The sequence below is a fragment of the Symphalangus syndactylus genome, chromosome 15 (genome assembly GCF_028878055.3).
Source record: "Symphalangus syndactylus isolate Jambi chromosome 15, NHGRI_mSymSyn1-v2.1_pri, whole genome shotgun sequence".
Taxonomy (NCBI): domain Eukaryota; kingdom Metazoa; phylum Chordata; class Mammalia; order Primates; family Hylobatidae; genus Symphalangus; species Symphalangus syndactylus.
In genome coordinates this window covers 63974513-63997758 of record NC_072437.2, presented here as the reverse complement: position 1 = coordinate 63997758, position 23246 = coordinate 63974513, and the positions used below count along the sequence as shown (strand labels likewise).

Genomic DNA, 23246 nt, shown 5'->3' with positions numbered 1-23246 from the left:
ACAAACAGCAAATAAAGAAGTCTGAGCTCAACTTCCCCATTATTTTGTAATATTGAGTACACATACTGTCATTGGATGTCATCCAACAAGCCAAATATGTTACTAGAAATAATTAATCTATTCATTCAAATCATCCTAGAGATTTGTATGCTAAGTACATTAACTTATCAAGTAGTACACATATGGATATGAGAAATTTGATTATTCACTGTGGTATTTAATATTTAAACTTTTGATGTTAGAATGAAGAGAAGTTCGGACACTGAGTTAACATTTGGATGTATACAGATTCCATAACTTCTCACTTTATGAAGACAGATCTAATATGTTTTCCTAAATTCCTAAAATAGGACTGCCAGTGGTATGGAGAGATACTCACTTCTATATTTACAGCTGTTTTAGCACCATCACATGGTAATATTCAGTGGCCCATGACAGAAGGAGTATTTCCCCTTCCCTTTTTCAAAACAGCAATAAAAATTGATGAGTTCTCACTATATTTGTTCCCTGACACTGGCTAATTATTAACTCTGCAGAAAAAATTAAATTTTAATTTTGATGTCATTGTAAAAAACCAGGAACTGTCTCAGAATGATAAGATGTCATAAAGGTTTAAGTTGTTCTTGTAAGTTGGCCACATGTTCAAATGTTAAAAATTTACACACTCTCTCCAGCTTTACATGTGCCCATTCCTTATGCTAATATATTGTATAATAGTCACTATGTTAATATGATTTGAAATAGTACCTCTTTAAGATGTCTGCCGAACACGTAGTTTAAACTGCAAATGTTATTGAAATCTTTCCAATTTTTTTTGTGTTATTCTATGTGATACTTTATAAAAAGTACCAACAAGTGGTTACAATTTATTGAAAGGAAATAGCCTAGAATTGGAATAATTTAAATATAAAAATATGCTATAAACTCTGGGTTGTAATTAACATCAACATATAAAGTGACAGCAGATAAAGCACATCGTCAATTAACCACATGCCTCATAATAAACTTTTGACCAAATACTGTGTGAATTTATTTAACCTAATGGTCTCCATTAAAAAAAAAAAGATGGCTAGTTGGATAGTTAGGGAGTGTTTTAAATAACTATTTTCATAAAAACAACCAGGTTACAAAACCACTCATATTCTATCTCAAGTCAAATGTGTGTGTTATTATTAAAGATTTCCAATGTTTAATTGAACCAGAAGTAAGACATTACAGCCACAGACATCATTTTTATAAGTGTATTCATTTAGATATGAGAAGATATAATTACAAATGGGTTCTAGTTTAAAGATAGACACTTTTCTTATGAGATGCTGTTTTAATATTTAATACTTTTAAAAATTTATTATATGTAAACTATTCATAGAGGATTCATGAGACAATACAAAGAAAACAGAAGACAAATCCTCTGCTGTCATGTAGCCTATAATTTCAATGAGGTTTTACTTCATGGATATAGAAAAAGTTATTTAGCTACATTTGTTTTGAAAACAGGCACTCTGCAAAAGAAATTGTCATTTTATGGAAAGTAAACCACATCAAGAAATACTGAGTCAAGTCTGATGATGAGGATGAGGAAAACCTCCTGGGATTAAGGGAATGTTAATAGAAGGATAAAGGTTTTATGTTAGGTTCAAACATTAATTATTTAATTCAGCAAATATTTATTAAGTCTCCCACGTATCAGGAAATTTTCTTCACACTGGAGATGTAACAATGAACAACACAGACACAGACTATGCCCTTATTGAATTTAGAATACTAAACTGTTGTAAATGCAGTGATAGGAGAAGTAAAAGGCACTATTAAAATCACCTAAGCAGGGAAATTTCCCAAGCCGGACAGTAACAAAAACTTTTAAGAAACAGTTATAATAATATAAAACCATAATAATGGCAATAACATCACTTAAGCACATGCTCTGTATGAGATATTTTTGTATGTACTTTGGAGGTATCAAAGCATTTAAACCTCCTAACATTTTAAGGCAGCTAAAGTCATGTCCTTTGCAGGGTCATGGTTAGAGCTGGAAGCCATTATCCATAGCAAACTAACACAGGAACAGAAAACCAAATACTGCATGTTCTCACTTGTAAGTGGGAGCTAAATGATGAGAACACATGGACACACAGAGGGGAACAAGACACTGGGGAGTTTGGGAGGGTGGAGGTTGGGAGGAGGGATAGGATAAGGAAAAATAACTAATGGGTACTAGGTTTAATACCTGGGAGATGAAATAATCTGTACAGCAAACCCCCATGACACAAGTTTACCTATGTAACAAACCTGCACATGTACCCCAGAAATTAAAATAAAAGTTGAAAAAAAGGCAGCTAAGTCAGGGATTGGTAGCATCATGATTTTACTGATAAGGAGACCAAGAAATACTTAGGTTAAGTCAGTCGCTGAAGATCCTGTGACAAGTAAGTGTCATAGCTAGGTCTCAAGCCCAAGCTCTCTTTCTCCGGAGCCAGTGTTCCTAGCCTTCTTATTCAGTGAGAATTTTCTCCAATCAGAGGGATGTCAGTTGTGAACTGATTGGAATGGGAGAGGAACATGTCAGTTGATGCAACATTTTACAAATTTTAGTATATATTTGAAATTCATTTCCGCAGATTTTTTGCTCCTTTCACTAGTTGTACATGTCTGATCATATAATATAAATATATCATAATTTTTCTATTATTGTAGCATTAAAAATTATTATCCCTACAAAACTTAATTTTAAAAAATTAAAGATATTTAATCAGTAGATATACCTTAGTTTTAATAACCATTTTAATGTAAGGTGACAATAAAAATGATTCTAAATCTCTACTTCATATTATTTTAGATTTAATATCTTTCTTTTTTAAATGCTATTCCTGAATTCCAGGTTATTTTCTAGTAACAAAAAGTATTGTGTCACATTTGCTCCATTTTTTTTTGAAAAGGGACTGTAATAATTTGTACTCTCTTTCACATGGTATTGAAGGCCTATTTCTTTGAATATTTTATTTTTAATATTATAATTTTTAAAATGTTATTTGGCAAATGTTTAATATTACAATTTTAAATGTTATTTTAATTGGCAAAATATTATATGTTTATAATATTAATATATTTATACGTTGTTTTGTTTATGTTACTTTGGTGAGCTGGAACAGGTTTCTAGGTTTCTGTTTGCTATTTTTCCAATCTGTATTCTTTTTCTGGAAACGGTCAACATTCTTAGCCCATTTTTTAAATTGAGATTTTGATTTTTTTTTTCACAATTACTGAGTACTCTGCATTGGTGACTGTTAATACATAAGCATTGTCTCTAACTGTGGAGGGGAAGTCAACAGGTAATTAAAAGCAATCACAGAGTACTGTGATTGAGTGCTGAGTATGATAAGAGCAAAGACAGAGTCAAATATCTCATTTCTCAGCGGCCTGGATGAAGTTATTTCAAAACTGCTTGGTGAAGGGATGGAACTTAGTGGTGAGGTAGGATTGTTTTTGCACTCAATTTCGAAAGTAATGTGTCCAGCTCCAGAGGATCAGGAACATGGTGCTTCCAAGGAATCGTGCATGGCTAACACAGAGCATAAGAAGAAGGATGTGAGGAAGGATGAGGATTGAGAGGTGAGCAGGGACCATAAGGTGAAGGCTGTGCATTTTAGGCTAAAGCATACCTCAGGGATGTCTTGGCTGCTTTTATCATGTTTATTTTAAATGTTATAATGACTTCATATACTTCCCCAATATGTTTGCTTCTGTTTTCAATGTGTTAAGCATGTATTTTGTCAGAAAATCTGTCCACTTTTTCTCTGTCATTTCTTTCATTTTTCTACATTATTTTAACGTAGTTTTAAAAGGTAAATGGATAAGACCATCCTGCACCGATTACACTTATTTATTTGTCCTTGAATTAACTCATCATATTTCAAAAGAAATGGACTTACAAGGAAAACTACATATTTGATGAAATAGAATAGCAATGATTGTATTTATTTTAGTAATTATGTGTGGCCATATCTAGAATGGTAATTTCAAGAAATAGCCATTGTTCCCAGCAGTATCTTATGAATATTTCATCAGCTATTGGAAATGTAATTCTATAAGACTTCACAGGTGGTTTGGAAGCCTCTCTAAATGGATAGGTCTTCACAGTAGAATTACAGCCAGTTGCTGATGCAGCCAGCCTCTTTGCAAGTTGAACCAGCTGCTTTATGGGGGAGTTTCGAGGGTTTCCACAGCATAGGGCCATTTAAAGCTGTTTATGCTGCTGCCAATTCTCTTTACAATAAATGCACTTCTTGGTACAATACTTTCATCTAAATCCAAGTTGTCTTTGACACAAAGCACAGAATGTAATTGATAGGTTCACTTGAGACAATCATTCGCGTATATTACAGTTAGAGATTATTATAATGCTTACCAAAAATTTTCAAAAAATATATTGATATGCCTAACCCCCAATATTGAAAAATGCAAAAATAACGGAGTACTTATATTTAAAGTGAAAATAATTTATTCTAGGAAAACCCTATAGATTCAGTCTTGTTGCTCAGGAATATAGCTTTATTTTTCTTTTCTCTCTCTCTCTCTTTTTTTTTTTTTTTTTTGACTTATTAGTGGCATTTGATGGCACTAAACTGGAAAAGTAGAGGATGCACTACTGGTGATTATCATTATTTTCAAAACTTTTATTTTTTAAGACAAGGGGAATTAGATGAAAAGAAACATTTATTGATTGCCAATACCTATAATGATAATAATTTGTGTTTCCTGATTATGACTATGTTTTGGACACTATTTTAAGCATTTTACTTGTATTAACTCAGTTAATGTTATCACAACTCCAGAAAGTATGTACAATTATTATCCTCATTTTATATGTAAGGGAACTGAGGCAAAGGTATATTTTTCAACTGTTGCAAAGCTGTGAAAAATCTATGTCAGAATGAGGACTCGAATGCAGGTACTGTCTCTTACCTGTTATAATACAGGACAGAAACCACTTGCTAGGTATGTTACACACAAGAAGTTATTTACTTCTTACAAAAGTATTGTGAAATCATTTTTATACTTATGTGACAAATAAGGCAACTGAGACTTCAGAAAATTTAATAACACTGTAAATTGAACACAGTGGATTGCGGAGCAAGCACCTGTCTATCATGACCGTAATGGCCCCTTTTACCCTGTGCTACACTCCCATAAAGAGAATTGCTCACTCCAGAAACTATAGTAATTGTGATACCTAAAAAAAAATGAAAAAATTGAAAGGATTGTTGAAGTCATTAAATCCTAATTTTATCTAATTCTTTTATTATTGACCTCATAAAACTTTTACTAGAACAATAATAAAGTTTACCTTTGTGCCTTAGCTCTTTTTCGTTTTTAAGAAAATCATCAGATAGACATGATAATTATTAGGGACATATTGCCACAAAAAAAGAAGCAGGAGAACAAAGGGCTTGAATAATTCAGAAATGATAATTAAATACAAAGTGATAAGGATTTGCCCTTCCGTGAACTATGACCGGCTTGAAATCGATATTAATTTTATCCTGTTAAATATATACTGTTAGAAAAGCACCCACAATTACATAAGTACCTGGGTTTGAAGGGCATTTTTACCTCTAGATAGTATATTTAGCATGTGATCTCTGATTTGAGAGACATAATGTAAATCATGAGCACATGCTATTATTCCTCAAATTTTTGCTTACCACCCACACAGGATATAAAATTCACAACTTAGTTAATTTATCCTTGAGTATTGTAGCTGCATTATTTCACTGCTTGAATTTTATTGTCTGATAATTAATGGAGGTCACATTTCAACGTATACAAAGAAAGTGCTAAACACTGCTAAAGATTTTGATGAGAGTTCAGAGCTAAAAGCTCTCACAGAGATTCCTTCCCCAACCCCTGTTAAAAAAAAAAGACTATCAAATTATTTCTTCAATTTAAAAATAAATAGAATATTTACCACTAATCTGGCAATAACTTAAAAAACATATTTAAAATCTTTGAATCATTGGCTCTAGTCAAATTCATCTTATGATGCCCATTAGCAACACCATAGCCAACTTCTGACTGTAGTTAAGATTACCTGCCAGCCTTAGTGAACATTTGGATATGAAAAGATTTGCAACAATGACAAATAAAAATAGTCTCTGAAGCAAATAAAATATTGAATAATTTTAAGATTATAAGGGTAGAAAATCATGCCTGTAAATATTTGACTATGTACTCTCAAGAAAATGTTCTAATTTTAAAATATAAGAATAATTTATCACTTAAGAAATATAACAATAGTTTATTGATATCATTAAACATCCAGCCAGAATTCAGATTTCTCCACTTGTCTCCTAAGTGTGTTTTTACTCTTGGTTTGCTGGAATCCCCATCAAACAGTGCTCAAATATGTTTGTCTCTCATTCCCTTTTTTAAATATATAGGTTCCCCCTACTGTTTCTTTTTCCTGGAAATATATTTAATAAAGAATTCAGGATATCTGTTCTAATGAATTCTCCACATGCTGGATTTGGTTAACTGCTTCTCTATGATGTGACTTAATGCGGTCCTCTTTTCCTTGTATTCCTTTTAAACTTTTGGAGCAGGAGGCTTGGTGAGATCAGTTTTGATTTATTGGCACGGCTAATTTAATGGGCAGTGATGTGTACTTCCTGTTGCACTACATCAGGAGTCACAGAATGTCTCTGTCTCTCTGAATACTGTTAAGATTGACTAAGGGTTTCAGGTGTTGCCATCCTAATTTATCCAATGGTTATAGCATGCCACTTCACTTGGTAAAGTTGACCGTAGACAGACACTGACAGGCTCCAGACGCCACTTAAATTGGTTGGCAATGCACCCAGAGGCTTCAGTCCTCACACATTATGCAATGAATGATGACAAATAAAAAGACTGCATTCTCAGTTGCCTTACAAGTCCAAGATTCTGTGATTTTCTAATTTTCTACATCCAGCTGTCTTAAAAGTGATACTTTCCATGGTTGATTGGTTTTAGTCAGAGATAATTTTGTTTCTGCTCTTCACCCTTCATATCAAAAGATTCTCAGACCCAGTAAGTAAAGAGTGCCTATATACCCATACGCATATGTGATTTTACTCTGTATTTTTTGTACGTGGTATGCTCTTTGAAGCAAGCCTAGTGTTCTTGCATATGATTTTACTGTATTTTGGGGTAATTGTTTTTCCATTGGAGTACTTCACTGAAAATTACATAGAAAATACTAATCAGCATACAACTTGTACATTGTACACAAATTTTCAGTATTATATGCTTAAAATTAGTGAGATTATCCAAACAGATATTTGTTGAGCACCTTTTAACTGCCAAGACTTCTGTTCAGCATAAGGATATACCATAAATTAATGGAAGACTCCCGCTCTGAAAAAGTTTATATCTCTGTTCAATTGTGGGTTACTTTATTTTGTAAAACACCCAATAATTTTATGGCATTTATATCCTATATTTTGGGTACTTAATATACAAGCATACTGATCTTGGACAACCCAATTTACCTCTATAATCTCATTCTCAGGGGGCTCTAAAGAAATTGAAAGCTGAGGAAAGTAGTATATTAGCATGTTTTCAATGTGGAAAAATGGCAAATCTTAGTCTGAATACATCTCAAAATCACAATATTATTTTTCCTTATGTGATATATATTTATCAAACTTTAACATATAAGTGTTTGGTTATAAATATTAAAATTCACCCTGAAAATATAATAACTTATTTATGCTTATGCTTTATTATCCTAATAGGTAATGACATTTTTTTTTTTCTTGGAGAAAATGACTGGAAAAATGTGGAAATAGGAATTAGGTAAATTGTGTTATCCTTACTATTTTCTCCGAAAAGAGATTAAATTTTAGAACAACATTCATATGTTTTCTTCAGGAACTAATAGAATAAACTAAACTGAGAAAAGGAAGTGTAATTGTTGACCCTGCTCAAAATCTGAATTTGTATAGAGGCTGGCCCCACTCTGAGTAAAATTATCATAGTTATACATTAAGATGAGAAGCAAGATTAAAAAAAAAAAACAGTGAATAATTAGCCTGAAAAGAGTACCCTTAATGTTAGCTATGCCTCTTTATAGTTGTAGGGGCTAGTAAATTATATTAAACCACTTCAGATGAGACTATTAAAGTGTAAGATCCAGTGTCCTACTCTCAAGATAATGTAAAAGAAAAGCATTATTCTAAAGAATTTTGTAATTTCACCTGCTGCTATTTCTGACCTTGACAACATTAACATTTCTTCCCAAATTGTGTATTGAATTCAGATTTATTTAAAAGGTTACATACAAAATTTTACGTAACAAATTTCAAATATCACTAACAATTCTTGAGAGGGTTAAAAATTCTGTTCGCCTCTTGGACTAAAGACGCTGATGGGCTAGTTTATTACTGAAGCATTAACTCAGTCATACTTCATTCTTCACCTGCCATATTTGCTTTCATAGATTTGTCAGAAAGAAAAAAAAAGTACTTGAAATGTCTAAGACTGTGTGACTCATGCAGCACACAGGACAATGTTTATGATAGAATTAAACAGTCAAACCTTGAGCTGAGGCAGTCAGTGGCAGTCATGAAATCCACGTTGCACTACAAAAAAAATTTAGGTAATGAACATTTTATTGAATGTGGTCCAAACTCCACATGTTCTTAATCTCTGCTTAGTACTTTTTAAAGAAAATGTTGTTTTAATAAAACACCAGATTAAATTCAACATTTATTTAGTGCCTATATACTAGGCACTGTACTAGTCAATAAAAGAGACTGCCTCAGTCTCTGTCCACAAAGAGTTTCAATACAAGAATGGAATAGTCACGTAAAACACTGTCAGCCTGGATGATGAAGATAAATACTTGTTTTAAGGAGTCGCTTAACCACAATTAGGAAGAGGGAAATAGAAGCAGAATTAAGGAACTTCTAAGAGCAGGTGAAGCTTCAGATGAGTAGAGCACTTGTAGTGTGAGCCAGACAGACACAATCTCTCCAAGTTTGAGTGCATCCTCCCCACCACACGATATTGTCCTTAAGAAAAACAATCATCCCCACTCAGGTTTCTCTAAGGGGGGATTTTTTAGCTGGAGGAATACCCCTTGCACTCTCCCTTTCTATGCTCTTCACTTGTATTTTCCCATGGTAGAAGTAGTGAGTTATCTGACTCATGAGTTTGGAAGAACACTCCCCTTCGGAGCAAGTCTGCCTTACAAACAGATGGGTGCTAGCCTGCATTCTCAGCCTGTGGTGAGCTTATTGGTCATGCTCTGGTGGAGTAGCCTGCAGTTTTCCTGTTTTCCTAATGACTGGGTAAACAAGTTGGCCCAATTCTAGGAGGGGTTCTCAAGTCCATTTGGCTGTGAATCTAAGCCATGTCCTTTACCCCTTTGATCTATTTTTTATCAGCACGAAAGCTGACAATTTGGTCTCCATCTGTCTGACTTCTGTGTTTAATTCTCAATTAATTCCAAGCAAGGACAGTAAAGAGGCCTGTTATTTAGAGATTCATTAAAACTTCAACTATCAGTTCCAGTATATTCTCTTAGGTGGTTGTTTAAATACATGGTTTAATTTTGCTGATTAGTTTAGAATCCTAAAACCTAGTTTAAATTCACCCCAGGACATGGTAGCATCACTTGTCCAGAGTCAGGGCCAAGAACTACACATGTAATAGTAGTTGTAAAGTCTTAATGAATACATCCTTATAGCTTGTTTTCTTTGATAGGTCAAAAAAGTAACAATACAAATTTCTCTTCGTTGAAAGATAACTGTGAGCACACAATATTGTTTATGTGTTCTTTGCATTACTGTCTTAGGCTGCTCAGGTTGCCCTAACAAACACCATAGATGGATGATACCAACAACAAACATTTATTTTCTCATACTTTTCAATGCTGGGAGTCTGAGATCAGGATCCCAGCACAGCCAGTTTTCAGTGAGCTGCTTGTAGGCAGCTGCCATTTTGCTGTGTGCACACATGACCTACATTGTGGACACACGAGGAGAGAAGGAACAAGCTCTCTGGTATCTATTGTTATAAGGACACCAGTTCTATTATCGATAAATTAGGACCCCACCATTCTGACCTCATTTAACCTTATTACCTCCTTATAGGATATATAGACAAATACCATCCCCTTGGAGGTTAGGGCTTCAGTATACACGTTTTGGAAGGGGCACATCAGTATATAGCTGTTACTTTGTAATGAAGGAGTGATGATGACTAATTCACCTTTTCTGAGTGCTTTTTCTGTGCCAGTCTGTGTGCTGAGTTTAAATTTAATCCTTGATTATACTGTATTACTGTTTTAAGAAATTTAAGCAAATATTTAAAGAAAATATTTAAGAAAATAAAACTAAAACTAATGCTATTACTTTCCCAAGGTCACTCAGTGAAAGAATTAGAATGCCATTCTTCAATTAAATGCTGATCTGTTTATTGTTGACTTTCAGGCAGTGATGGTTCATATTACTTTTATACTTTTGTATGCTTCTTGCTAGAGATTTAAAGATGGGGTATGCCTATAGAAGTAGGAAGTAATGCAAACAAGCAATTGAAAATAGCATGTTGGTTAATTGTTTCAGTGGTATTAAATCCAAATGCTTCACATATTTACTATTTTACTTAATTGTAATTGTCCCTTTTTATAAAGATAAATATTTTCTGTGATAAAGGCTAAAAAGAACCCAGGACTAGAATATTCTGACAAGAAGAAGAAGCAAATGTTTAGTGTAAACTATATAGATTCTTAGTAAGCATATATGTAATATTTCCAGAGTGATATAGTTTTGGGCATTTGAGTAGAATATAATCTAAAAAAAATACACACGTAAGTTATAGAATTGAATTAAAATTATACAGGCAGTATAAAAATTAGAATCTTGAAGAGATTTATTCACTTTTTCAAATTCTAGGTCACCGTAACGTATTAAAGCCATGTGCATGTCTGAAGAAATTAATAAATTAATTTGTTTGCACATTTACTTGTATATTTAATTTCCTGTGACTGATACTCCAGGCATTGTAAGAGTAAATAAATCCTACAAATTTCTGATTATGCCAAGGGATTAGTTTATTTACTAAATATGTCTAATATGTTCTTGCTTTGAGGCTGTAACACTGATTCACATAAAGACAACACTGAAATACTCCTTTTGTTTCCTATTAGCTTATTTTTATTTCCTCCTAATAGTGTTATATTTCACTAATTATTTTTGGATTCATTTATAATTCAATTTATCTTATTAGGTAAAATGAAATAATCTCTAGGGTTATTTTCATTAATATTTCAAGAAATATCTGTCTTACTAATGGAGACCTTTGCATGACCCAGGAAAAACAATATGCTATCAACTAGAATTAATATCATTCCAATAGGTTGTATAGAGGCAACAGCAAGAAACTAAAGAATAGATAAAATTCTACAAGAAAACCTAGGCAATACCATTCAGGACATAGGCGTGGGCAAGGACTTCATGTCTAAAACACCAAAAGCAATGGCAACAAAAGCCAAAATCGACAAATGGGATCTCATTAAACTAAAGAGCTTCTGCACAGCAAAAGAAACTATCATCAGAGTGAACAGGCAACCTACACAATGGGAGAAAATTTTTGCAACCTACTCATCTGACAAAGGGCTAATATCCAGAATCTACAATGAACTCAAACAAATTTACAAGAAAAAAACAAACAACCCCATCAAAAAGTGGGCAGAGGACATGAACAGACACTTCTCAAAAGAAGACATTTATGCAGCCAAAAAACACATGAAGAAATGCTCCTCATCACTGGCCATCAGAGAAATGCAAATCAAAACCACAGTGAGATACCATCTCACACCAGTTAGAATGGCCATCATTAAAAAATCAGGAAACAACAGGTGCTGGAGAGGATGTGGAGAAATAGGAACACTTTTACACTGTTGGTGGGACTGTAAACTAGTTCAACCATTGTGGAAGTCAGTGTGGCGATTCCTCAGGGATCTCGAACTAGAAATACCATTTGACCCAGCCATCCCATTACTGGGTATATACCCAAAGGACTATAAATCATGCTGCTATAAAGACACATGCACACGTATGTTTATTGCGGCACTATTCACAATAGCAAAGAGTTGGAACCAACCCAAATGTCCAACAACGATAGACTGGATTAAGAAAATGTGGCACATATACACCATGGAATACTATGCAGCCATAAAAAATGATGAGTTCGTGTCCTTTGTAGGGACATGGATGAAACTGGAAAACATCATTCTCAGTAAACTATCGCAAGGACAAAAAACCAAACACCGCATGTTCTCACTCATAGGTGGGAATTGAACAATGAGAACTCATGGACACAGGAAGAGGAACATCACGCTCCGGGGACTGTTGTGGGGTGGGGGGAGGGGGGAGGGACAGCATTAGGAGATACACCTAATGCTAAATGACGAATTAATGGGTGCAGGAAATCAACATGGCACATGGATACATATGTAACAAACCTGCACATTGTGCACATGTACCCTAAAACCCTAAAGTATAATAAAAAAAAAAAAAAAAAAAAAAGAATAGATAAAATTATTTCCAAGCTGGTACTGATAAGGGGTAAGAAAAAAATAAAACAGATGTGTTGCATTCTTTTTGGTGTTCTTCTCAATGTGAAGTAAATAGCCCCATAGAATATGCTATGCTGTTTTGACAATACTGATAGAAATTTTCTTTAAAAGTTGACATCTGAGGAAGTAAGCTAGGAGATTTTATAATAAATTATTTTATTGTTCCTTCTTGGAAAAACAGTATTACAGTGAAAATTGGTATACTCTTTCATTGCATCTCTTACCAGAATGCTTTCAAGAGTTGCTTTTGGTTTATCAGCAGCAGTGTGCTCTTGGCCCTACTCCCCTCTGTTTCCCCTTTAGCAGAACACCAGATTGGTTCATAGATCTTCAACCAGAACAAAAGCCTACATTAAAATGGCTTGGGTATAACTCAGACAGTAGAGCCAGAAAGTACTGTGAACTTTTAAAGCATTTTCACAACAAAATGCACATTTCAAATTGGAAATTTCTGTAAGATAAGATAAAGCTCACAGTGTTCTTTTATTGATGCACTATGCAATGCAATTTTTATACTCTCATATCTCCTGTAATAGAAAATATGACCTGAAGCTACACATAACACCAGTATTTGGAAGCATTACAGGCCTTAGTAAAGTGTATTATGCCTTGGTGATACATTCAGAAGAAATCCAAAAGCATATAAATCTAACTATTGCCCTTAAACTACACCTTTGGGTGAGATTTCAAGTTTTCAGAATCTGAATGCTTCTTAGCAGGTTAGAAATTTAGAACCATTGGCTATTTCTCAAACGAATGCTTGACCTCTTCCCAGATGGGAATTAGAAGGGTTAAGAGGATAGCATAAAGATGCAAAAGCTATTTTTATAATAGAGGCATCATAGTAATATTAAATAATATATCATCTATACATATATAAACACACACACACATTCATAAGGCACATATATAAAAGCCTTTTATCAAGCTTTCTCCCTTTGTCCTGATTCACTTTTCTAAACATCACCCTTTACCACTTGATATATTGAATGTGTATACATTTGTTTTCTATCTTATTTATCTATCAATAATGAAAAAGTGAATACAGAAGGGAACTACACGCTACTTTCCCTTATTCCATGACTATGGCTCTCAAAATACAGGCTCAATATCAATTTATTTTATTTTAAAGCGTTTGTGCACCTACTGTATATGTAACACCTACTTCGTACTTGTGAGGCTATAATAAGATGAGGAACTGTCAAACGTATGGTTTTCTGAAATCGCTTTTCTGTGGCAGAGAATGAAATGTCTCTTGTCATTTCATCTGTTGTTAGTGGAGAAATAATTACCATTACCACAGTGTTACATAATAAACAGAATTTTCTTGCTTTTTAAGGAAGATAAAAAATATCTTTAAACAACCAATTGGTTAGTTTTCTCAAGAACATAAATACATGTAAGTACATTTATATAAATTATAAGTAATGAAACATTTATATAAATTTTTAATTGGTATATATTGTAAGTAATGAAAAATTTATTATATATTAGAAAAATATATGCAAAGAATCAGAATTAGTGTGAAGATGTGATAACTATAGTATAATATGATATGATATAATATAATATAATAAACACCTTAAGGTTTCAGTCAATTCAGTTTCTAGATTAGGAACACAAATCTAAAACCTTTATAGATCAGTGTTTAAGATATGGAAATTAAAAGTCTAACTTAAAATGAGAAATATGTAAAATTAGAAAGGTGATTTTCTGTCTTGGATGAAACAGTACACTTACGACTGGAGTTAGAAACTAATTTTTTGAAGAAGAAGATTAAGAAAATATGTTTTAAGAATTCTTCCATACAATGATTTATTTGTATATTCAAATATTTTGAAAATATTTATATATAATGCTATTTATTATGTAGATATATTTGTGTATTTCTAAAAATGTACTGCCAGCGCATAGATGTATAGTGTTAACAGTTTGATTTACTTCTATGATTTATGCTATATTGAAATTTATGCTGATATATGAGCTATAAATATTTAATTTCTAGAGATTTTTAAAACAAGAAAAACATACTTAGTAATAATGCATTAATATAATGATACAGAAGATTATATGATTACAAAAATTATTTAGTTAAAATAGATGGTAGATTTTTGCACAATTCAGGACTGAAACTCATCATTACAATATACTTCCCAGCTTTTTCCTTCACGTTTTGCTAACATATGATGCTTGTGTTTTGAAGTAAATATTTGAGTAGTGAAATATTTTAATAGTATTTTTATATTTATTTTTAAAATAAGAAAAAATTACTTCAAAAACATTTTAAAAATCTTAATGTTATTAATAAAAGTAGTCAATTTTCAAAAATATGACTGAAGTTGTCTGGGTGCAGTGTCTCATGCCTGTAATCCCAGCACTTTGGGAGGCCGAGGCAGGCGGATCACGAGATCAAGAGATGTAGACCGTCATAGCCAACATGGTGAAACCCCGTCTCTACTAAAAATACAAAAATTAGCCGGGCATGGTGGCAGGCGCCTATAGTCACAGCTACTCGAGAGACAGGCAGGGGAATGGCTTGAACCTGGGAGGCAGAGGTTGCAGTGAGCCGAGATTGCGCCACTGCACTCCAGCCTGGCAACAGTGCGAGACTCTGTCTCAAAAAAATAAAATAAAAATGACTGAAGTTATTTTAATAGTGATAAAAATAAAAAGTAACCCCCAAAATAGAAAAGTTGCAAGGATTGACTTTTAAACAAATAAATCATAAAACTGCATATCTTCTAAGACACGCTCGTAATTGCCCTGTCAGCATCAATTGTATTTTAAGCATGTCCCTAAAAATGCGGGTGTAGTAATTAATTATTTATTAATAACCCAATGTAAGAACCAGGAGATCACTATGTGCATGGTTAAGAATTGCAAAGCATGGTGCTGTGGATGACGAAGTTTTACACTGACCAGGTGAAGACCTGTAAAAGGTTCCAAGTATAGAAGTCATTTGTGTGTGCTTTCTTAACTCTAAAATATAGGTTAAAAAAAAAAGAGAGAATGTGGAGGTTGAAAGAAAAGTCACACAAAGTTTGCCATGCATCGAATTAAAATAGTCAAGAAAATTTATTTACAGCAAACAGTGGAAGCTACAATTCAATTTCTATATTTTCACAAGCAAATGGATCATTGAAGATTTTCAGTGTTTCTAACATTTCATCTTTAAAGTCATGTTGATTAATTGAGTTATTTTCTGCAAACATTTCAAATATATTAACCTATTGTTTCTCTGAGCCGAAGTACAGTCCTTACCAAGCCAATTTTCAACCTAATTTCTCTTCCTCTTCCTCCTCTTTCCCCACTTCTTTCTCCTTTTTCTTCTTCTCTCTCCTTTTCTCTTTTTCTATTCTCCTCACTCTCTGTCTCTCCCTCTCATTTAATCTCTCTAACCCCTAATCCCCAATCAGAGTTGTTTCCAAATCCCTTAGCTGTTTTTGTTGTTTAGCAATATCAAAAGTATGGAGCATGGGACAAATCTAGATTCCCTTTGTGGACAGTGGAGGAAAGAAAAAAGAATAAGATAATTATTCAAAATATGATATCTACCAAAGGAAAATGAGAGTTTGCAAAACCTCATAAATATAATTAGCTCAATGTTCTAAAAGTAAAAATATACAAAAAAAGTGTGGAAAAAAAAGTAACAAGTATAAAAAAAATTTAAATTATTTTAAAAATACAGGAAAAATGTACACAAAAATACAGAAAAGAATTGACTGGGAAAGTATGTAACTATGCTTACAAACTTTTTCAAGTAGAGAGATCATCATGAGTAATTATTTTCCTTTGTATTATTTTCTACGTTTCAAAAGACTCAATGCACATAGATTTATTTTTTTAACTTAGAAAAATATTGGGTTATTGTGTAAATAAGTATTAACAAATATCTCCATTGTATTACTTTTTAAATGTCTTTCAGGGTTAAAAATGGTCCTTACACTTTTCTTTAAAAATCATTTTTATTGTAAGAATATAGTTATTCTCAATTGTGAGAAGTCAAAAATTAAACTACAAACTTAAATATAAGAATTTTTGTGGGTAACCCGCTCGGGTCCCCTTCCACACTGTGGAAGCTTTGTTCTTTCACTCTTTGCAATAAATCTTGCTACTGCTCAAAAAAAATAAAAAAATAAAAAAAAAAAAAGAATTTTTGTATTTGTATTACCAAACAATTCCGTGTTTTTTTAAGAAATCAATGGAAGACAAATTAAAGTAGAAATGCAACTTAGAAATTTAGAATACCGTTACACATTTTTTAAGGTAATTTACACACCCGTTCAAAATTAGTCTGTTTTCAAGAGGAAGGCATGTGTGTGGCCTGGCACCCATGTTTTAGAAACTCTATGGAGGGAAAATAGTGGTATTCAACAATAGCTCAAATAAAGTGACCTATGGAGTAGAAAAAAAGACTCAAGCAAATGTAAATAATTGTTCATTACATTTGCAAGGAAAGAAGAAAGTATATTAATAAATTAAGAGACAATGTACTCATTGTTATGGTAACGTATGATTCAAAATAAAAAAAGCAAACTAAAAACTATATTAATAGGGAAAAAATTATGCTTCCTCCCTTAGATATTAAGAAAAAATATTTAAAAAAATTTTCTAAATTATTTAGGTATTAGCTCTGTTGGTAAGTGACAGTTGCTTGATTGTTTAGTTGGAAATATTTTTAATGTGAAAGGAATACCCAAGATAAACATTCAGAATATAGAAAAAAAAAGAAAGAATCATGATAAACCACAGGACCCACAAATTATTACTCACACTTTGGTGAGTGACATGCAAATATACACCAGAGGTGGTGAACTAGAGAAATAACTGCTCTTTGGGCAAACACATCTCTCCATTTTCTTTTAAAAAGCTCTTCAATCACAGATATAAATTTTATTTACATAGGCAGAGAAGTTTTCTTCCTAATATTCTCATATTGATATATTTATTTATTTCTATAAATCAATTTTTTATATTACCTAATCGGTTATTGTGATAGTGACAGGGGGCAGAGAAATTCTAGGCAGACAGGGTCGGGTCTCTGGCAAAACCCCACCTTCAAGCCAAAAAGCCTGAAACCCATGGTCCAAAGTGAGAACTTCTATCCCTGTTTTCCTGCTCAAATAGTGTCTTTTCCTAAACTACACATGGCCTGCCCCATCCCTCATCCTGTGCCTATAAAGACCCCAGACTCAGTCGGAGAGAAGCAGAGAAGCAGCTGGACATTAGAAAGAAGCAACTTGACTACAGAGGGATGGCTTGATGGAGAAGTGTCTAGCCAGAGACTGCTAGACTTGGGAAGATTACCTGCCTGTCCCATCCCCTTTTCTGCTCCCCTTCCCACCGAGAGCCACTTTCATAGTTCAATAAAATCCTCCACATTCACCATCCTTCAATTTGTTCATGCAAACTCATTTTTCCTAGATGCAGGACAAGAGCTAGAGAGCTATGAGTGCTGATACCCAAAAGAAGGCTTTCACATTACCTCTTTGCCCTCCCACTGAGCTATTAACACTTAAGCCATCTGTGGAGGGCAGAGCAAAAAGATCATTGTAACGTGACTTCTGTGGCTTCAGTGGTCACAGGGACCTCCACAAGGTCATTGCCGCGTGGCCTACACTGAGTTTGCACCTGCCAGCACCCAAAAATGGTCAGTCAGATCGCACACTCCCTCACCTATGTGCTTCCTCCAACAAGGGGTTGAGCTTGGAGAGCTGAGTAAATGGGGTTTCTTCCTGCCGATTCCCAAAGCACTCGCTCAGGTTACTGCACTCATTAGCTCGCAGGCTCCCTCTTGCAAAGGGTAGACGGGGGCAGGTTGACTAAACGAGGTACCTCTGTCACGAGTCCCAAGAAAAGGTAAAGAAAATATCCTGCATCAATTGTATGTTGAAGAAAATTATTTATTAACCTATTATTTATTAAGTTTATTAAGATTATTAAGATACTGTTTCATAATTGAATTAGTCTTATAAAATGTTTTATTTCATCAAATATTCAAATGTCTTAAACTACATTGTAATATGCAATATACTTAAGTTATTTTTACTTTCTGCTATGTGGTTTACATTTTTATTTAATTTAAGCTTTAACATGTTTATGTTTCATTTTGTTTTGTTTTCCTTTATTAAGCTAGTGATTTCTAAATTCGTATTTTTAAAGAGCATATATTGATGATCTAGAATTATTTTACATGGTGTATTTATTTATTTACTTGTGTTTTTTGTGGGAATGTCAACAAAGTGAAACCCAGTCTCTACTAAAAATACAAAAAATTAGCTGGGCGTGGTGGCAGGTGCCTGTAATCCAAGCTATTTGGTAGGTTGAGGCAGGAGAATTGCTTGAACCTGGGAGGCGGAGGTGGCAGTAAGCCGAGATCTTGCCACTGCACTCCAGCCTGGGCAACAGTGTGTGACTCCATCTCAAAAAAAAAAAAAACTTCTTAGCATAGAATCTCAAAAGTGGTGCTATACACACACACACACACACACACACACACACACACATACACACATACATACATATACACATATATGCATGTATATTTAAATGTTTTAAATGTAGGACTGAGATGATAAGAAATTGAGAGAAATTACAAAGTAATTACAATTTGTGCTGTTGGGTACCACAAATTCAGAGAAACAAATAAGCATTTGCCTTAGAGACATCTGCTAATTCCTGTGTTTTAGGGCATGCATTTTTAAGGGCTACATGGCAAATTACAGGAGACAAAGCTTGAACCTCAAAAAATGTAAAGCTCTATGGATTTTCATATTAAAAACCAAAACCCCCTAACTTAATATCCCAAGTGATTAAAATACAGGCAAATGAGACTCTTCAGTCTGGTTACCTGCAAATAGAGCAGAAAATGGAAATTAAATGTTTCTTCTGAGAATTACTAAAAACAGGACTATGATTTTGTGTGTAACAGGCTCAGTATTCATTCTGCATCTCTAGCACTGAAATCTGTATGCCATTAATTTAGTTTGTCTTCAGGAACATAGCAGAAGCAAGCAAATCGAATCTAGAAGAATACCCTTTAGGCCGGGCCACAAAAATAAAGTTGCAAGACGTAGCACATAATAAAAAATTCCAAAGTCATGAAGACGTAAATCAGCATGAACAAGAATTGACAAGAATCAAATCCATAAACACAGTCTATATTAGAATACTGGGCAAATTCTAAAATGAAGAACAAAAGGCCCTCCTAGAACTGAAACGTATAATAATTAATATTAGTTGCTCAATAGGAGGGTTAATGACAGTTATAGACAATGGAGAAAATGAATAATTGGAAAACAGAATTCAGGAAAGCTTCCATACTACAGCATAGAGATACAATAATATAAAAATATGAAAGAGAGTATAAGAAGCCTCAAGGATAGGGTGGTTACTTTTAAAACTGGAAATTACAAAATAAAAAGAATGGTAAGCAATATTAGGTGAGATTTTTCTCAAACTGAAATTTCTAGAACCAATTCTCAGATTCAAAGCCCAAAATATCTAAAGTAGAAGTAAATAAAAATAAATATATCTCTAGATACTATATTGAAACTGAGGCTCAACAAATGAAAAAACTAAAAGATGATATATGAAGAAGACAGATTACCAACTGAGGAGAACAATAGAAGTCAATATAAGTTTGTTGAATTGTCAACAAAACAATGGAAACAGTTAGGATACATCCAAAGTTCAGATAAGTTGTATACTCATTAAAATTACCTTTCAAGAATAAGAAAAACTAAACTCATTTTGCAACAAACAGAAAGTGAGGTCATACATTACATGCAAAACCTAGTTATGGCATTTCTGAAAGAAAAAGAATAATGCCAGAGAAAAGCTACAGAAAAGAAATGTATGAATAAATTTAAAACATTGTCCTTAAAAATAATGACAAAAACAATATTTAGTGAGTAGGACAAAAATGAGAAATATAGCTAAAATGCTGCACAATAATAGCAAATATATGAAGAGAAAGCTTTTGAAGCAGTCTCGTAAACTCTAGTAGTAATTTAAGAATGGGTGATTATTGATTAATTTTAGACTTTGATAAATTTAATCCTCCAAAGGGTAAGACAACACAAATTCAGGATATAATCTCCAAAAGAATAGAGAGAAAAAAATAAAATGAAGAAAACAATATATCTCAATCAGTATGAAATAAGGCAAGAAAGGCAAGAAAAAGAAGCAAAATATCAAGACTTATAGAAAGCACAAAATAATATGTGGAAATAACCCAATTTTATGACTAGTGACAATAAATAAAAAGCAAATAAAACCAACAAAATAAAATCTGCAAGATTAGCTATAAGAAATATAGTTATTTACATGAGATTCTTATAAAGCTCATACATACAAGGAAGGATTAGAAATAAAATTTTAGGTCAATAGAAACAAAAAAACTGAAGTGGTCATATTAGGAAAATACATGTTTAACATGAAAAATTATTACCAGGTATAAGTATGTCACTTCAAGTGAAAAAAAGAGAAATACCATGATTTTAAACTTGTGTACATGTAAAAACACAGTTTCGATGTGTTTTTTTTTGTTTTTTTTTTTTTGTTTTTTTTTTTGCTAAAAGGAAAAGAAGCTGGTAGAGCCATAAGAAAATATTTCCAAATAAACAAAACAGAAAATTTTAACTGAATTCTTTCAAAATTTTTAATATCAGAGAAAAGTAGAAAACATTCAAAAGTCTTGAATAGAAAAATTGACAAGCTTAATCTTATCAGTATATTTAGAATAGCATGAAGCAACTTCAGAATACACATACTTTTTAAATACGAAAGAATCCTTAAGTAAAATTGGTCACATGTTAGGCAATCAAACATGTCACAACAAATATCAAAAAGGCAGGCTTTTAAGGACCATATTTTATTACCACAACTTAAAAGGGAAAAAGATAATATATTAATACTACAAATGTTAATATTTCAGGAGACTTGCAGTCCCATATTTTTTTCTGGAAACTCTTAGATGTGTCCCATAAATAGCAAACTTACACTCTGAAGTAACATGAGGCCTCCCAGCCCTGAATTTAAAGAGTCCCTGGCCCAGTCCCATCTCGCAGCAGCCTGCTTCCCCTTTCCTTTCAACATGACAGATGATGCTGTGTCCTTCAACAGGGACTTCCTGGCAGGTGGGGTGGTCGCAGCCATCTCTAAGGCAGCAGGAGCACCCATCGAGTGGCTCAAGCTGCTGCTGCAGGTGCAGCATGCCACCAAGGAAATTACCACAGATAAGCAATACAAGCGCATTATAGACTGTGGTCCCTATTCCCAAGGAGGAGAGAGTCCTGTCCTTCTGGTGCGGTAACCTGGCCAATGTCATCAGATACTTCACCACCCACGCTCTCAACTTTGCCTTCAAAATAAGTACTAGCAGATCTTCCTGGGTAGTGTGGACAAGAGGACCCACTTTCGGCAGTATGTTGCAAGGAACCTGGCATCAGGCAGTGTGCTGGGGCCACATCCTTGTGTTTTGTGTACCCTCTTGATTTTGTCTGAACCCATCTACCAATGGATGTGGGTAAAGCTGGAGCTGAAAGGGAATTCAGAAGCCTTGGTGACTGTCTGGTTAAGATCTACAAATTTAATAGGATTAAGGGCCTGTACCAAGGCTTTACCATGTCTGTGCAGGGTATTAGCATCTACCCAGCTGCCTACTTCAGTATCTGTGACACTGCAAAGGATGCAAAGGGAATGCTTCCAGATTCCAGGAGTACTCACATCATCATCAGCTGGATGATTGCACAGCCTGTCATTGTCATTGCAGGGTTGAATTCCTATCCATTTGACACTGTTCACTGCTAAATGACGATGCAGTCAGGGCACAAAGGAACTGACATCATGTACATAGGCATTTTTTTTTTTTTTTAGATGGAGTCTCTGTCGCCCAGGCTGGAGTGCAGTGGCACGATGTCAGCTTACTGCAACCTCCACCTCCCGGCTTCAAGCGATTCTCCTGCCTTAGCCTCCTAAGCAGCTGGGATTACAGGCGTGAGCCACCAAGGCCAGCTAATTTTGCATTTTCAGTAGAGACAGGTTTTCACCATGTTAGCCAGGCTGGTCTTGAGTATACAGGCATTTGACTACTGAAGGAAGATTGCTCATGATGAAGGAGGCAAAGATTTCTCAAGGGTTCATGGTCCAGTGTTTTCAGTGGCATGAGTGGTGCTTTTGTGCTTGTCTTGTATCATGAAATCAAGAAGTACACATAACGTTGTTTCCTATAATTTTCCCCCTGTGAACAGGTATGTTGTGTTATATAATATATCAAGAGCATTCTTGATAGACTCATGGCTGTCAATTTATCAGTGGCAACTATTTACTGGTTCAAAATAGAAGCAATAATATTCATCTAACTAGTTTTTGTTTGTTTGTTTGTTTGTCACCCAGGCTGGAGTGCAGTGGTGAGATCTCAGCTTACTGTAACCTCCACCTCCTGGGTTCCAGCAATTCTCTTATCTCAGCCTCCTGTGTAGCTGGGACTACAGGTGGCTGCCACCAAGCTGAGCTAATTTTCTTTTGTATTTTTAGTAGAGACAGGGTTTCTACATGTTGGCCAGGCTGGTCTTGAACTCCAGACCTCAAGTGATCTGCCCATCTCAGACTTCTAAAGTGATGG

At 34.0% G+C, this 23246-nt stretch overlaps 1 pseudogene; it reads left to right on the top strand.

The window, feature by feature from the left end:
• Window positions 1-21678: 21678 nt before the first annotated feature.
• Window positions 21679-22839, top strand: LOC129463896 (ADP/ATP translocase 2-like; annotated as a pseudogene).
• The last annotated feature ends 407 nt before the right edge of the window (window positions 22840-23246 follow it).